Source organism: Pseudopipra pipra, chromosome 5 (genome assembly GCF_036250125.1).
Source record: "Pseudopipra pipra isolate bDixPip1 chromosome 5, bDixPip1.hap1, whole genome shotgun sequence".
Lineage (NCBI taxonomy): Eukaryota > Metazoa > Chordata > Aves > Passeriformes > Pipridae > Pseudopipra > Pseudopipra pipra.
This window is the reverse complement of record NC_087553.1, coordinates 71,403,057-71,420,859: the sequence shown is the minus strand read 5'-3', so window position 1 is coordinate 71,420,859 and position 17,803 is coordinate 71,403,057. Positions and strand designations below refer to the sequence as shown.

Below are 17,803 nucleotides of genomic sequence, written 5' to 3'. Positions count from 1 at the left end.
TTTGTAAACAAGCACACGAGCTGGTTTGGAAACCACTGTGGCTTGTCTTCAGGTGATGGTTACTCACGGAAGGTGTTTTCCTTCAGGTGGATTTCCAAGCACAGGATTTACTTCATGCACTTGCAGACATTGGGCTCATGTGGACTTCCCGGTTATATCAGTGTCTCCATGTATCCAAGAGAAAAAACTGAATGTTTAAAGGTTGTTAATTTATAATTTTTTTAATTCCCAAACTGAAAATAAAGGGAGGGGCAGTGAAGTAGCCGGGGCTGGGCTTTGAAGAGGCGGCATCAAGCATTTAAGTGAAATAGGTGTTAAAACCAGTGAAGCCAGTGATGGGAGTCAGAGAGGGCAGATGGGATCAGAGCTTTGGGGCAGGCCAGTGCAATTAGGAGTGTGTTTTGCACCAACCTGAGCAGGACAGTGTAGGAGGGAGGCCAGAGAGGTGCAGCAATACAGAGAGATAAGATCCCGGAGCAGTGCGGGAGCTGTCTGGACAGAGAAGAGTAGGAGGCACCATAGAAATTTTCTGGGAGCTTATCACCGTGGGCCATCTTCTCCTCCTCTTTCACATCCGTGGCAGACCTGATGCCGCAGGACTGTCCGAGCTGCCGCCCAGCCCTCGCCCGCCCCTGCTGCCGTCAGCCACCGTGGCTGCAGGACCCACCACAGCAGGGTGGGGGGCTGTGCAAATGGAGACCTCCAGAGATCTTTAGCACTGTTAAGGTTGGCTCCAGTGCTGAACTCGCAAATCCACGGGAAGGCGTTTGCGCCTGCCTCCGTGCCGTTCCCAATGGGAAAGGGCTGCTCGCTAAAAGCCGGCCCGAAGCGTCGCATCGCGTTCAGTCTCCAGAGGCGAAGGATGGGGCTGAAATAAAACCCAGCAGTGTGGCCCCATATGGGCAAAGCCTCACTGGTGGGGAGGGAGCACCTCAGGTTAGTGGGGGCCCTTTCCAACAACACGTTAATCCATTGTCCTCTTAAAGCCAGAGCTGGCTTTTAACACCCTTAAACCAGCTCCTAACACCACGAGATAGATCCTCTACAACTCAAACCCAGAGCCAGGTAGGAACTGGATTTAAAGGAATGGTCGTTGCTGATGGTTATTCAGTTTTGGGAGGCGTTTGGTTTTGCAGGGCAAAGCTCCATGTGGGTTTTACACTCAGATATTCACCTCACACCGCTCTCATATCATTGCTGTTGGCTGTTTTTCCTCCAGCTGCTATTAAAGTTGCTATTTGATAGGAGAACAAAAGACAAATCGGAATCATTGGTTCAAAACCTCACCATCTAAGCATGATCTTTCCAGACCAGGAACTCTAAGCCCCTGATCTGTGCGATATATAGTTTGGGTACAATAATATCTGCCACAGTTATTATTACCTATATTACAAAGATCTCCTGAAAAAAAAAAAAAAAAAGAAAAAAAGGGAGATATTGTACACGTGCTGGCTAGTTTCTCTGTTAGGGGGAGGGAAAGAAAATAAAAAAATAAAATAATAAAAGTTTAATAAACGTGTGCTGTGTTGTGGATGACTTTGTGGCGACCTTTGTTGCAAATGGCCTATGCATGCGGAATAATGGTCTCCGTGCAGAGAGGGAAATGGCTTAGTGCTATCATCGTTGCCTCGGTAACCATCAGAGTCTCCATCTAGCAGAGAGAAATGAGTTATGAAAAGGCTTGAGTGAAGAAGGGATTAACACATGATCCCAGGGACAGCATGTCAATCAAAATCAGCGGAGAAATTACACTGCTCTATTTGAGAATGTCTCCGGAAACGCACCCTTGGTGGGTGTATGTATGTGGATGTATGCAGGCGTGATGGGGAGACGTATAGCTCTGAGCTTCCTATGGAATATATATATATATTTTTATATGTATATAACACAGAATATCTGAGATCACTGGTGTGCATGTGCACAAGCAGCCCCTGCACACACATTGCTTACACGTTCTTGTCCCAACACACACGCGAGGCACCTCTATGTAAGGACACACCTTTGTGATGCCCATATTTGCTGGGCTCCATGCTGCCCTGAACAGCCAAGCCAATGAAACCCATAATAATTTAAAAAAGAAAATTTTAAGTAATCCAAAATGCACGTTTGATCCTGAAACTTGCTCATCCTCTCTCCCATCCTCACCAGCCTTCAGTGAAATGCCCCTGATGACATCTCTTTTGAGACTTCACCCTCTGAAGTCCTTTGTGCACCTCCAAAAGGGAGACTAGAAAGGAACAGATGCCCTAGAAGACACTAAAAATGCAAAATCCAGGGCAACATGGAGACTTCAGCTTTAGCCTGAGAGCCTCGGTGGCTTCACCTGAATTTCTTCCTCCAGCACCGCACTCCTGAGCTCTGCAACTTGTAGGTCAAGGGCATGGGAATTAAACCCACGATTAACTCCCTCTTGGTTTTAGCTCCTGCAAACTCTGTGGTGGTTACAACCCTGGCGCTGCTCAGCCGTGTGTGGCTGTGCACACATTTCCTATGGCGATTGTTTGCCTTGATTCAGCTGACGAGCTTTACATTACCTGGGACCAGAGTGAGTTTTCTGCTAATGTCAGGAGCAAAATGTGATTGCTGGAAAGGGAGGGCTGGAGCTGAGGAGTGTGGCTGGAAAAGGCCTTGAGTATTTGTTCTGTTCATTGGTCACTTCAGTAATAGAAAAGTTTTTCTTCCAGGAAATTCTCTCTCTTTTTTTTTTCCCTTGAGCAGATGATTGTTATGGGCAAAGTAAAATTTCTCTTTGGTTTCTTCACTGACTGCTGAGCCATCCAGCTTGCCCTCATGCTGGGAAGTGCAAGAGCACTCAGGGAGGGGATTTGCCCCCTGAAAGCATTGCCCTCCACCCAGCCCTCCATAGCCCCGGGTTCTGCCTTTGCTCATGGTCCAGCATGTCCCAGTCACACCTGCTTGTTGGCCCCTCAAACCCACAGTCCTACCTCCCTGCATGAAGCCCTGCACAGCTCATCCCACACCCACAGCCAATTAACACTTCAGCTACAGTCCCTTCAAAACCATCCCTATACATTCCATATGTGCATGGACTCTTCACCTGCCCCCATCCTGCCATGCCCCCATCACCACAGGCAAACTCTTCCACACATCCCTCTTTTTTCCTGACACATAGACACACGTGGCATTGTCCTACCTGCCCTCAGAGCCTCGTGCCCGGTGTCACCCCAGGGTGACAAACCCCTCCCGGGTGCTCAGCCCTCCCAGCCAGCCCTGCACAACTGCACCTTCTCAGGTGAATCTTTGGGTTTTCCCCCAACACAAACACAGTGCGACCTCTCCACCCACACACTACAAAATCACCCCTGTTTTCAAACTCCTGTGGCTGCACCCTCTCATCTGGGGTGCGTCCACCCACTCCCTGCAGCTTCCCACAGAAAAAACATGGGATCAAGCACACACAAGCCCAAATGTGGGTGCCATCAAAACTCATCCATTTTCCAAATGATCCCAAATGCACACACTCCCCTTTAAGGGACAGGGACACCCCAGCCTACCCATGACCACCGATAAACTCTGTACCAAAGGTTTCCACAGCCCTCCACCACAGTGAGACCCTTGACCCCGGCTTTTTGGGGGCTCTCTGAGATGCCACCCTCTTCCTCCCCCCCTCCTTGCTTTCCCTTCTCTCGGGTTTATTTCCCCTCTGCTCCCACTCCTTCCCCCCTCTCCTTCCCTCCCCCCTGCCACGTCCCCAGCCTCCCACACAAGTTTAAAGCCATCAGCCCAGCCAACGGTTAACCAAATCGCCTTGACCTCTCTGCTATTTGATATTCGCCTCCTTGACACTCATTTAGGAGCGCGCAGCGGTAAAGCAGACATTGGACAAGTCCAGCCTGAAACCAAAGCCCTATGAAAGGAGGAGAGAGATCAGAAGAACCTGATAGCTAGGAACTTGTTCTCTCCAAAGGCTTTCTGGACATTTTAGCCTGGATCAGGGGTCCGTGGAGCGCCAGTTCGTCGCCAAGCAGGGTGTAAACGTTAAATGTTAGCTATTTGTTCCAGAGATTGGCATGAAGATCGAGCCTTTCTGCCTCCTCTCCCGCCCGACCCCCCTCCCGCAGTCTCTCCAGCCCGTCCAGAGTCTCACAGACACTCATTCATTAGCGGTTTAATAACCCTCCCGACGTGATAACATCCTTTACTCCCGGCTCCGCGAGCGGAGGTGACCCTGGGGGGGGGCTGCTCACTCGAGATGCTCCGGGAGGCGGGGGGTCGGGGGGTACCGGCTACTCCTGATGCAGTTGTTGGATGAGGAAAAGCATCTTCCACACACACCCCCTCCCACCCCCGCGCAGAAAAAAAAAAAAAAAAAAAAAAAAAGAGGAAAGCTCAACTTCAGTGCTCGAGTCCCTAAAAGTCCGCGGGACGCCTTCCCCGGCGTCCCCAAACCTGGAGGGGGACACACACACGCTGCCACCCCCACCCCGCGCCCCGTGTCCCCAGCCCCGGCTCTGCCGCCGGAGCCCTCGGCGCCCTTCTCTGGTGATGCGGAGGTGCTGGAGATGCTGGCGGTACCTCACCTGATCGAGCCCTATATTATTTTAAATGGCTCTAATGTCACTATTTATCGCGTTTGGCCCGTAACTGAGGATTCAGGCATCTGAAACAACCTTTCGAAACTCTGATTAGTTCAGCTTCGTTCAGTGCCTTTTCCTCCCTCTCCTTTCTCCCCATTTTTTTTCCCCTTCTCGCTCCCTTTCTGCGCGACTTTCATGCGCTGCAGATAAGATATAAAATGCTCTATCGGGATACTGTAATATTAAAGATCAAAAGTGGCATCAATTGAAGACCAAACGCGCGGAAAACAAAGGGGAAGGCTGGGAGATGTTCATCAGCTAATTACAACTGCAAATATTATGCAAATTTATCTTGGCACAGAAATGGAGAAAGCGAGTTTAAGTGTGGAGATAATGCTGGAATATTGAATGTTCAGCTAAGGGTGGGACGCGGTCCAATAAATTCATCTGAGGGAGAACCGGTATTATATATATGTATATTCCTATCAAATCATCTACACTTCAGATTGGGGGGGTGGGTATCAAAAATTGCGGTTATAATTGATACTTGAAATTCCTTGACAAATATTGCACGGCATATACGGTGGAGGAAGAGTAGGGAAGCCGAGATTAGCGTTTGGATGGGATTTGTGAAACACCGCATACAAAACGATGAACCTATAGCGGGGAGACGTGGAGAGGGGGTGGGGTGGAAGGTCTCCCACACTCAAGACCCCGGGTGGGAGCCTTTCCCTTTAGGCAAAGGGGAAAACCAAGTTATTTTTCCACCTCATTTTAGAAACGTCTCTCCCTTCCTGGAAAAAAAGCACCGTGCTAGACGTGGTTAATGATTAAACACCGTCCCTGTGCCGTGAGAGCCAAGAAGGTATGAGAGGGAGCCAGGGAAACTTAAACCAAGGCAGAATAGAACCGCCAGCACCTGTCCCCAGAAATTTTATCATCATCTTTATGCACACAAAGAAGGAAAAAAAAGGGGGAAAAAAACTTAAACAAAAAAACCCAAAACACAATCGAGACGCAGCAAATTGACCACGAAAAGGATTTTAGGCACCATTTTCTCTCCTGTGCTGCCCAAGAAATTCAGAGGCGGGGATGCTCCAGCGCGGGTCGGGATCATTCCCCAGCCCCTCGCAGGGTTTTGGGGGGGTTATCCCAAATCCCGTTATCGGGTTTGACCCATGCGGTGGTTCAGCTGAGATGAAGTTTTGGGCTGAGCTGTTATTACTGTGGGAATCCCTCCCTCCCCCACCCCATCCCTCAGAATGGAGCAAAGGGGGTTTTATTCGCCGCAGAAAATGTTTGAAATGCAGCTTTTCCCTGCGCAGGTGAGAAGGCAGAGCCCGGCTGCTGCTTCCCTTCAAGGATTCAAACGAATACATTCAAATCCAGCAAAATATCAGCAGATCTTCCCCTCCTCAGGCACGCGAATATCAATAATTTCAGGTGAATGTTTTCCCCCCCGCCCTCCATCCCCTATTTCATTTCTGCAGCCAGAAACACAGAGCAGCGTTCATTTGCATACAAAGCAATACGCGGAGTTTCTCCAGTTTATGAGAAATGCCTTAAAAAAAAAAAAAGGAGGCAGAGACACAGAGAGAGAGAGGGGAGAGACTCCTCGCAGAAACCTTATCGATTTTTTGCTATGCATGTATTTATTTGGCAACGGGGCGGGGAGAAAAAATGAACATTATTGGCAGCCCTCCCTTTAAAAAAAAGGGGGGGGGGGGTAAAGAGAGATGCAAATTGTGTTTTCTCTTAGCCCGGCTTCGTGCTTTATTCAATGTTTATGATGCATTATCTCCCCCTTAAATAAAAAATAAATCATGTAAAATTAGGATCTCAGAGCCACCGAGAGGAGAATCTCCGGTCGATTTTCTTAATTTCAGTCTGAAAGTGACACACTAATTAAAGCGCCTCATCATCCCCCCTCAACTTCTTTTTATTATTATTATCAGATTTACCTTATATTTTCCCAATTAAAAAAAAAAAATCAGTTTCGCGCTGCCCCCAGGATAAAACTAAACTAAAATAAGGACCCACGATTTTTTTCCCCCAACGTTGCCCATCGCTTTCCGCCATCAGATTCATTGTGATGTATTAGATGCAATAAATTATCCCATGTAACAAAACATTGGGAGCTGAAAGGGTGATAATCTGGAAAGCAGAGATAAGGATTCATTATTCCGAATCATTATGAATCCAACGTTGCCTCTGACTTCTTTCTTAATCAGCTCCTCTGATCCTGGATATGTGAGCAGCACAGATAAGGAAAGAGTCATTTATAATTCTGTACCTCGTCTAATATTTTAAAAAAAGTCAGAGGCAAGAAAACGCTATAAAACACAAGCAAGAGGCGGGCTCCGAATGAAATATCACTTCGATGTTGTTAGAGCCGCAGTAAGATTTAATTAAAATTCTCCTCTTCCACGTGCTTTATATATTTTTTATAAATACATTTTGCACCTTGACTGTAGTGGATAGGAATTTACAACTGAGGCTATTTGTTGGGGTCTGGCTTTGACTTCATTCCCAAGCCCCCGACTTGGGTGAATGGAAGATGTGGACGAAGGGGGAAAAAGGGGGGGATTATTTTAATTTCCGAGGTTCCCCCTCATCCCCGCTCTCCCTCCCCAGCGCCCCCACAAAGTCATTAGGTCGATCCTACCAATGTAGGCGGCCGCGTTTAATGGAAATCGTTTTAAAGCGAGTATACTCTGCGCACACAAAGCGCAGGATCAATGCCAAAGCGGCTGATTTGGGGAGATCAAGACGGAGGGTGCTCTCTCCCCCTCCTTGGAAACGAAGATTGCAGCGACGATATTAAAAAAATAACCTCTCTGAGACTGTGTTTTCACAGCTGGGGAAGGGGGAATTATTGATTATCGACAACTTTTCTCCGGGGTGGGGGCAGAGAGGGTGTTGGGTTTTTTTTTCTCCAGAGCAGACAAGGCAGTTTAATTATAGCGAATAAAACATCCTCAACCTCCCCTCTGCAGCCGGCAGAGCGGTTATCCCTAACAATAACGTATGGATTTTATTTATGGAGGGTCCGACTGCAAATCTTGGTACAGGCGGAGCCGAAATCGATTGTGTGTGTGTGTGTGTGTGTAGGTATTTATTTCGATGTACACCCGTCTAACTGTGTGCCAGGAGGAGAGCAAGAGGTGGGGTCAGCCACACGAGCTGTGAGAATCACAGGCTCCCCTAGCAAGCTGGAAAACACAAGGAAAAAATTTATTTCATATATATATATATATATATATATATATGGAAAAAATATGGAATATATATATACACGCACACCATATATATATTCTGCATATATATATATTCCATGTATATATATATACACACACAGAAGGAAAAATATGTATATGTGCGCATATATATATATATAATTTTTCAAGTATTTATTTATTTTAATGATCTCTGGGTATCTGACTATTGCTTTAATGTATATTCGGACCTAAACTGCAGGCATCGAGGCAGGTCTGTGATATTTATGATAAACCCCGGGTGCCATTTAAAGCCTCATTAGTTATGTTTAACCTTTGAATCACCAGCCATCGTAGCTGGAAATGAACTTCACGGTGCGGGGTGGGTGCGGGAGGGGGGATATGAGTGTGGATGCGCCTGCGCCTGTGCCCAAATTCTCTCTCCCTCCACCCCAGCAAGCCCCGGCCAGAGGAATAGAGACAATAGTGCGGGGACTCCATCTCCGTGGGCTTCCCGAGAGGTTTCGGCAGGAGGATTCTTGATTTTTCGTTTCCCCACCTCGCCCCCCACTTTCACGGTGTGCTCAGACAGCCCAGATCCAGCTTTCTCCCCCCCTCCCTCGCCTTTTTTATTTTTTCTTTTTCTGGGTAGTTTTGAAGGGATTCCGGGCAACACCTTCCAGGTTGATCTCACCTCCTTCCCGCAGCACTGTTTTGGGGAGTAGAAGATTTCCCAGGGATTTTCCCAGCCCGATGATGGGGAACACACACCCTGAGTTATTTCAGCTGCATTCTCCTTTTTTGTTATCCCATACCGCGCAAGGATTTATCCCCGGCTCCTCCACTCGGCTCAGTGGAAACCACACAAGCCTCGTGGCTATAAAATCCTCTTTTTTTCCCCCGAAGCTTTTCCTTAGCAAAAGGCACAATTCTTGTCGAGGGTAGATGGGCTCAACCCTCCTCCCTCCGCTGTTGGGGTGCCCGAGCTGTTTCCATCGGTGTTTGGCTGTAGGAAGGTTCCCTTCGCAGCCCTAATGAGCTTTAAGTTATTACCTTAATTGAATGTGTTTTCTAAAGATAGAATTGGGAGGCGATCGCGTTACCTTTCACCTCACAGAGAGTCACTCTAGAAGCAGCGATAGCGAACTCCCAACGTCAGCAAAAAACCCCAACAATATCCCTCCAGGACCAGGAATGTGTGTGTATATACACATATTTAATTTTTTTTCCCCTCACTAAGCGATCAGTTATCAAATTTTGCTCCACTTTCTGGAGCTCAGGGACTCAGCACGGCCGGGATGCGCTGTCGGGGTCTCTGCTGGGTACCGGAGTGGGGCCGAGGAGGGCGGCTCTGCATCCCTCCAGCACGAGTGGGTCTCCCACTCGTGGGGCCTGGGGTCTGCTCCATGCACCATGTTTAGTTCTGGGAATGAAGCATTTCTGGTTCCTTCCCGTGGTAGCATTTCACGCCAGTGGTGGATGTGGGGGTTGATGTTAAATGATGAGGTGGGGGAGCGTTTTTCCCTCTCCCCACGTTTCCCGCTCGGACGTGGCTGCCCATTCTGGTAAAAGAGCGTGGCCACTCCGGGAAGCGTTTTCCGTGGATGAGCCCCCCAGGCTGGTCCGTCGTGTCTTGTCTGGTTTTTCTGGCAGGACACCCCCTCCCGCCCCCAATTCCTTCCCCCCCGAAATGAACACCCACCCTTAACAAATAAAAAGATCATCACCAAACCGTGGGGAAGTTTTCTTGCAAGCAGAATCTGCCGGTGGATCGAGTGTAACGGGGGGACACACTGAGGCTGCAGCATTAGGTTTTAGGGAGTGACACGAATGGGGGGTTAAATATGGAAAATCAGCACCTTCCCCCGCTTGTCCCCGTCAGTTCCTCCATCTTCTCATCGCTGAAAAATTTGGGACATCCCCGAGAGCCTGTAGCATGGCCACAGCCCGGCTCCCTGGCTTCTCCTCCCCCTACAGCAGTTTAAGAGGGGTTTTTATCTTCACTCCCCAGCCCTCGAAAAACCCCAGGTGTTCACAGGGGGATTGAGGAGCGGGCAGGAGACTGAAGATCCACCCTCGTCCACCCCTTTCGCTCCGCACTGGCCCTGGGCTCAAGCCAGTCCAGCTCTGAGGGGACAGAGAAGGGGACAGACAGACCCCCAGGGCTGGGACGGATTCCTAAGGTCGGTGTCTCCCCGCCGCGCTCCTGCCCGTGGCTGGGAGCCTTCCTCGTCCCGAGGAAGACTGGGGAACAGGGGACACAGGGGGACTGTCGTCTCACCCTCCACTCTCGGAGGGCCAAGACATGCGTGTGAATTATTATTATTTTTTTTTCCTGTCTAGATCCTGGAGCCTTACACAGACACACATACAAAATAAAAATAAATTAGCGATGGTTAAAAACAAGTAAATAAAGGAAAATTGGGTCGTTAAAGGTGTGTCCGTCCCCCCTCCCCCACTCCCGAGGAGAAGGGGGGGCAGAGGAGAAGAACGAGCCCCTCGCCGTTAATGTCACCGCTTTTCCTTGAAAGCTTTCGATGCAGCGGAGCGAGCCTCGGTGTTATTTGTGTGATCATACGCTTAATTATATTTCCCCCTCTCCCTCTTCCCGGTGTTCCAGGCTCACGGCGCTGACAGTTGCTCCCGGGACGGGTTACATCACGCTCACACCGCTGCGAGCCCCAGTACCTGGCGCGTCCCCCCGGCCCTGGCCCTGCCCCTGCCCCCCCCGCCTCCACCTCCCCGCCCCATCGATGGGTGTGTAAAGAAATGGCCCATCATATTCCTCTCACTCCTTCTCTGCCCTTTCCCAACCCGGAAGAGCTCTGATCTTCAGCCCAGCCCGGAGGAGGAGGAGGAGGAGGGCAAGGGTGGGCGTTCGGAGGATGCGGCTCCCCCAGGTTTTCCCCCTCGGTGGGAGCTTGCGACATGCCAGCAGCGGCTCCGCTCCTCCCGCACTCCTGCCCTGAGCGCTCCAGAGGAACCGGCCAAAATCAAAAGCGTCTGCCCAGGTCAGTGAACACCGATTTGCCTGTTCGTGTGTCCCCTCACCCTCCTCCTACTTTCTTCTTTTTTTTTTTTCTTTTTTTTTTTTTTAATTCTTCCCATTTTTACTCCTTCTCCACGTGGAGGGCATTAGGATGGGGAACTCGGCTCAAAGGGCTTGAAACGCAACCCGACCCTCCGTCATTGCTTGGGGTGCATGGGGGGAAATTTATTTTTCCCGGTGACCTTGGGGAAAGCCCCCACCACCCCGATCCGGGAGGGAGCCGAAATTTTGGAAGCGGGTGAGAAGAAGCTGTTTTACCCCTGGGTGTTAAGGGGCAAAGGAGTGAGGCTGGGATGGCAGGGGGTGGGAGATGAGACACGGCGCTGTCATAGCTGGGATGTGAAATATTAATCTCAGGAATGGAAGAGGTAGGTAGATACCTACGGGATATGCGGAATCGGGGCCTTTCCGTTCCGTCTTAGTACCTATGTGCACATATATATATAAATATATATACTTTGTATATACTGACCTAGTCGTATGACTGTGTACAGCGATATTCATGCCGGCAGGCATCTGCCGATGGCTGCGGTTCTGTACTATTCCCACAAAAAATACCGATTTGATTTGATTCAGTGAGATCGATCTGTGCTCTATAGTTCCTAATATATACTATATATGTAGTACTCTATACATCCATGTTAAAAATATCTAATATATAACACGTAACAGGAATACTATGATTCTAGCAGAATCCATTTAGGACGATCTTCCACCGCTTTTCGTAGATATTTCTCCTTTTTATACCTTGTAAACCCAAACCAGAGCTACCTCAGAGACGTGTAATTAAGGCAGGCTGAGATGGGGAGGGAGATGACTCCGCTCCGCGGCCGGACCCCGCACCTTCCCGCGGTTCCCAGTCCCGCCGGGGGGATCCCCGGGCCGGGCCGCTCTGGGCTCCGGCAAGACTCGGGGCCGCGGGGCAAGAGGAGAGCTTCCCCTCTTTCCTGGTATCCCTGGATTTAAGTCTCCCTCCTCCTTGCCCTCTTGTGGGAAAATTTTCCACCCCCCACACCGGCCGGAGGGTGTTTCAGGAGAGAACCTGGAAATGGCTCGGGCTGTACAGAAATCCGCGTTAGCTGTCATTGAACATCTTCAGAAGAGAAAAGGGAGAACATTGTCTGTCTATCTATCTATCTATCTATCTATCTATCTATCTATCTATCTATCTATCTATCTATCTGTCTATCTATCCATTCATCCATCCATCCATCCATCCATCCAAGCTCTCTTACCTTCGCGTGTCCGTACACAGGCAGCGGGCTCCGGGTGACAGATTTTAATGCAACCGGATAATTAATAACCACGGGCCCCGCTTGTTTTCTCCATTATTTATGGGCCGCAGGTGCTGAGCGGGGGAGCCGAGACCCGGCGGTGCCGCGGGCAGGGGCTGCTGCTCCGACTGGGCGGACACCGATCCCCCTTCCCTGGGAGTACTGGGATGTACCCCGGACAGACAGGGGGGACAGCCAGGGTCCCGGCAACCTGAGGGCCACGGGAAAGGCGAAACAGGCTCTCGGAAAGGAAGGAGGGGAGAGGGAAGGTCTACTCCACCCGCGGCGTTTTGCTCCCGGCTGGGACAAAGCGCTTCCTTCTCCCCGGGGATGTGATTTTTTTTTTTTTTTTTTTTTTTTTTTTTTTTTTTTTTTTTTTTTTTTTTTACGGAGTCGAAGGAGGTGTTTTAATTTCAGGTGGGGAAACAAGACGAGGAGGTGTTTCCCCGCAGGGGCAGGTAGGGAGTGAGATGCGAGGGAGGGGGAAGTCTCGTCTGGGGGCTCCGCTCGCCCCCCGGGATGAGCAGGGCATCGCCTTGTGCTTGGACGGTGGGCGGGGGATAGCACCTCGGGGAGCTTGTATGGGTTCCTCAGGAGAATTTGGGGTGCGGTAGTCCGCTCTTTAGAGCGAAAAGAAACCGTGTAGATTCCGACATCCTCGGTACTATTTGAATTTTGTAGTTTCTGACGGTAGATGTGAGCCCCGTGTTTACGGAGTGTCTTGTCACTATGCGGGGCGGCCGCGTCTTGCGGGGTTACCCCCGGTGGGGTCTGTGGACAAGGGGGGTTTGTTTTGGGGCGTGCAGGGACGGCTTCAAACGAGCAGCAACCAGACGCTTCCCGGAGCAAATCGCTCCGGCTTTAATCCCGGGAGGTCGGGATATGCCCCTGCGTCTCACCGAGGAGCTGGTGTTAATTCTGCCGCCTCCTCTCACGCCAGCAGCCTGGCGATTTGTGCTTTCTTCAAGTCCCCGGGTAATTTCTGCTTTCAGAAAAAAAAAAAAAAAAGGAAAAGAAAAGAAAAAAAATCCTTAAACACGACAGCTTCCCCTTCTCCGTGGGGTTCGAGGAAAACGGCGCTTGTCGGCTTTAAAGCCTGCAAGATGCTTCAGTACGCCTTAAAATCTATCGCTCAAAACGTTCCTGGGAGATAAAGCAAAACCGAGAAACACGAAATAAACTGATTCCCCCTCCCTCCTTTTTTTTTTTTTTTTTTTTTTTTTTTTTTTTTTTTTTTTTTTTTCTAATTTCCCCCTCTTAACGCACATGTCTTTAACCTCGCCGTAATTTGGAGTGGCTGTTCAGGCGGTTTTCTGGCTTTTTCTGCTCTTATTTTTCAATTCTGTGGGGTCGAATCCTCCCCGGAGCGCCGCCCGCTCGCCCCTGCCCAGCGCCGTGCCCGGCGGGGACCCGCTCCAGGGTCGGGAACCTCTCGCCCAGCCTGGAGAGAAGGGTAAAAAGGAGAAAACGGGAAAAAAAGGAGTGGGGGAATAAAAAGGAGAAGAAGAACCCCTTGTCCAAGTACACTTCTGCTGTCTGAGAAAGGAAAAGGTGCATGGGGGAGGGAGAAAAGAGACTTACCGGGCTGAGCGTGAAACCGTGGCTGTACTGCGGAGGGAAGGAAGGAAGGAAGCAGGGAGGGAGAGAAGGAAGGAGGGAAGGGAGCTGGATTCTGCCTGCCATCCCGGAGCAGGACGGGGCACCGGCAGAAGGGTTGACATGACTCCCCCCCTCCCCTTCTCCCCTTTGCCCGGCTCCTCTCCGCGCCTCAGCCGCGCAGTTTGGGGAATGTGCCGGGGGGAGAGGTCGCCCCTGGGACTTGCGGAGCCGGTTTTTGATCTTTCTCAGACTTTTTTTTTTTTTTTTTTTTTTAACTCCTGCAGTGTCCCGGGGCAGTCGCCCTCCTCTCAGCTTCAAAGAAGCGGGGGGGGGAGGAGGGGAAAGAAAAGTCCCAGTTTCTCTCCTCCCAGTTTTAATTCTTCGAATTTCTTTTCTACGGCAGAGCAGGGATTTCCCCCTCTCTTCCTCCTCCTCCATCAAATAGCATCATTTGCACTGAAACAAAAAAAAAAATTGTGTGCGTCTGGGGTGGGTGGTGGTGCACGAAAGGATAAAAAATTGGACCCGGTGTAATCAGCCGATGATTTGTTCTCTCTCTGAATTTGCATGGCTCGGCACTTCTTTATGTGCGTGTGTTTACGTTTCCTCTAGATCTTCGTGAAGGGGAGATAAATGAATTATAAGAATAGAACGGAAATATATACGCATATGTTAAAAAAAAAAAAAAGAAGAGTGAGAGAGGGGAAAAAAGAAGAATGAAACACTCATGTGGCTGGTTTTGAAGCGAAGGGGAAGGCTCATGTGAGATGAGAAAGGGAAGATGCAGAAATGCAGTCTCTCACTTCGACCACTATTATTATTATTATTATTATTATTATTAATTTGCCGGCTCCTACCTGGAGAGATGGTGATCATCGTTTTACTGATAAAGGCCGGGGGGGGGTGGCCTTGGGGAAACGGATTCCTGCCTGATTCACGAAGGGGGGGGGGAAAAAAGAGGGAAAAAAAATTATTCCCTCTTCTCTCCGCCTTTGTTTAACCCGAGGTTATCTCAGCAGCCTTACCAGGGCCCAGCACCGTCCCGTCCCGGGGGCTGACAGGATTTGTGCCCCGGGAGGGGTTGCCCCAGCCGGGAAGGTGGCAACGCCGCTCACAGCCCCGGGTCCCTCTCTCTCGGCAAGTTGCTGTATACAGGCAAAAAAAATTAATAATAATCTTCGGAGCTCTGCCCTGGGCCGTGTCCTCTCCGTAACCCCCCAATTCCTCGCTCCCGGCTGTTTGTACAGCTTTACCTGTACTATTCTGGTACCCTGGAAGAAAAAAAAAAAAAAAAGGCAGCCCGACAAACGTAACTTAATCCCTTTTCAGTCAATTGTCGTTTAAAGGGGGGCTAAAGGAGAAGGGGGGGAGAAGGGGGAGGAGGGGGTCTGCCTGTCCCCGCCCCGAGGTGCCAGTCGCTGCGGTGGGCACCAACGAGGACGGAAGAGTGGGGTGGCCCCAGGTCCCGGCTCCACAACAGCCTTCCCTGTATCTATTTTAACAGGAAGACTTGAAGGAAAAAAAATAAAAGCGGGGGGCCCCGGCAGCTTTAGTGCCCTTTGACTGATCATTTTTGGGGGAGCGGTAGGTTGTGTGACCGCCCCATTCCACCGAGTTCGGGATTTTTTTGTTGTTGATTTTATTATTATTTAATTCCCTCCTTTTTGGGACTGTAAGTGACTTGTGTTAAAAGCGTTTCCTCGTGACCCTTTAGAGCCAGAGTTAACCCCATTCCCCCTCCCTCCATCCCTTCCCAAGCTCGGAGGGATGCTGGAGCCCCTCTCCTCGAGGTCCCCTTCCCCCCTCCCGGCAGAATTAACCCCCGAGCCCCCGACCCTTATCTGGCGGCTGGTGGCGAGCTTGGGGCTAATTGCTCCAACAATGGGCTCCTATTAACGCCGAGCTGTCACTGGAAACCCTGCTGGGGGCTGCCGCGGGGGGGCGAGGTGATGGATCCGCAACCACAGCCTGGGAAAAGGACGGTCAAGGCCAGCGCTCCTCGCAAAACCCCCGGGGATCACAGGATAATCCGAGGAGAGGAGGAAAATGATGGGTTTACTCTTTTTTTTTTTTTTTTTAATTATTATTCCTTTTCCTTTTTTTTTTTTTTCTTTTGGTCTTTTGGTGGGGGCAGTTTTTGCCCTCCCCACCCCGACTTCCCCCCGGCTGGGAAGGGGATGGGAAGATCGAGTCTATCCAAGATGGGTTTAAAATAAAGGGACAGCCTGAGAAAACTAGATTTGAAAGCGGGGTCCTCCTCCCGTGACTGGGGCTGTGGCTGCGAGGGGCAGGCGGGGGAGAGGATCCCACTGTGACACCCTTGTTGTCCCTCATAGGGGCAGGACGAGGCCACTTCTTTTCCTCCCGCCACTGATGGGACTTGGTGTAGTTGCTGATTTATTATTTTATTTTACTGATTTTAATTTTTATTTTATTTCTTTTTTCTGCTTTATTAATTTTAATTTGCATTAATCATTTCGTGTCCGCCAAACAGTTGAAGGAAAGTGGTTTCCCCAGTGCCTCTGGAGAGGCTAAAGGCACGTTTTAAAATGGCTTAGCAATTTTGTGACCTCTGGATGGAAATTCCCCTCCTGTGATCCCACGGCTGTAGGTCTCAGGGCTGTGACTGCCGGAGGGAGGGGGGGTGGGAATCTCAGCTCACCTGCCCAAAGATCCCAGCTCAGCACTAGACGCCCCCCAAATGTTAAAAGAGAGAAGGTGACGTTTCCCGAGCTCTGGAGACCACTCTCGCCCGCAGGATGTGCTTGGGGTGCGGGGAAATTTGGGGAGGCGGAATAAAGGGGCAAATCCCGGGGAGACACTTCGCCTTCACATCCATAAAACGCTTAAAGCTGGGGAGGGCGGGAAGCGGAAAGTTTGTGCTCTTGGACGTTGCTCTCCTCTTTACCGTCCTCCTCCTCTCAGAGAAATAACTCCCCAAAGGAGGGCCCACCCCGGTTCTGGGGCACCTTAAACACCCCAAAACACCCCCACATTGCGGGGGTAGAGGCCGTGGGGCCGCCTGGTGCGGAGGGACCCGGCGGGTCAAGCCGGGAAGTGCATCAGGAGAGATCACGCTGTTTTCCCTTCCGTCTCCCCCCCTCACAGTGCACCCCAGCTCCTGGGGTGTGTAAAGGAGGGGTCACCCCGCAAAATAAAAAAGCTACGGGCAAAGCGGCTTCTCTGAGTGGGGGGAGAGAGAAAACACGAGTTTTCCCGGAGTGAGTTAAAGCCCCCGACTCGGGGAGGGCCATCCCGCTCCTGTCTCCCCCTTCCCTCCCGTGCCCCCGATGGGATGCCGGGAGCGGTGCCCGCTCCCTCCAGGCGGTGGGACTCGGTCCTGGCGGCGTCGGCGAGGCTGGGCAGGGCTGGGGAGCGTCGATCCCCATCCCCCGGACAGTTCTGGGAGGGGGGGCTGCCACCCCCGTCTCGGCTCGTCCACCCTCCTCGGCGCTCCCAACCCGGCACGTTTCCCGGGTTCCCCCCCTGTCTAGGCTACGCCGACCCCAACGTATGGCTGATTCTCGGTGTTTATACCTGCCCCGGAAGGTGACTTTTTAAAAAATAAAATAAATACATGTATGTGCATCCCCACGGCGCATCCTTCACGCGTGAAACCGCAGCGCTGCTACCCTGTCCCCACGCCCAGCGCCGATGGGCTGCGCCGGGGGTTTAAAACCAGGCTTAAAAATGGGCGCCCTCGAGGACCCGGGGCATCCATTCATCCATCCATCCATCCATCCATCCATCCATCCATCCATCCATCCATCCATCCATCCATCCATCCATCCATCCATCCCGCCGTCGGGAGGCTCAGCTCCCCCGGCCGTCGAGCGGAGCCGGCTCCCCGGGCAGGCTGAGCCCAGCCCGGCCCCACTGAGCCGGGACCACCCCGGCGGCACCGCCGGGACACCGGCACAGCCGCTGCGGAGCCCCGGGTTTATCGAGACCCTCCCGGTATAAAAATTCCTCAGCGGCACTTCCTCCCCAGCCGGGCTGCGCTCCTGCCAGTGCGGAGAGAAAGAGGCACCCAGTGAGTGACTTGTTCTAGTACTTTTTTTAAAAAATAATATTATTTTTTGTTTTTTGTTTCCGTTTCCCCGTCATTTTTCCTTTCATTCCCCACCA

General features: G+C 51.0%; 1 protein-coding gene across 2 annotated transcripts in view; it reads left to right on the top strand.

Moving 5' to 3' along the window:
• The first annotated feature begins 10,542 nt into the window (after positions 1-10,542).
• GATA3 (GATA binding protein 3) overlaps positions 10,543-17,803 on the top strand; it is a 28,717-nt gene continuing 21,456 nt past the window's right edge. Inside the window, exon 1 of one of the 2 annotated variants that reach the window (XM_064656537.1) lies at positions 10,543-10,764. The gene's annotated coding sequence lies outside the window, so the exon portion shown is untranslated. The remainder of the gene's footprint in view (positions 10,765-17,803) is intronic. The other variant, XM_064656535.1, reaches the window with a different exon arrangement.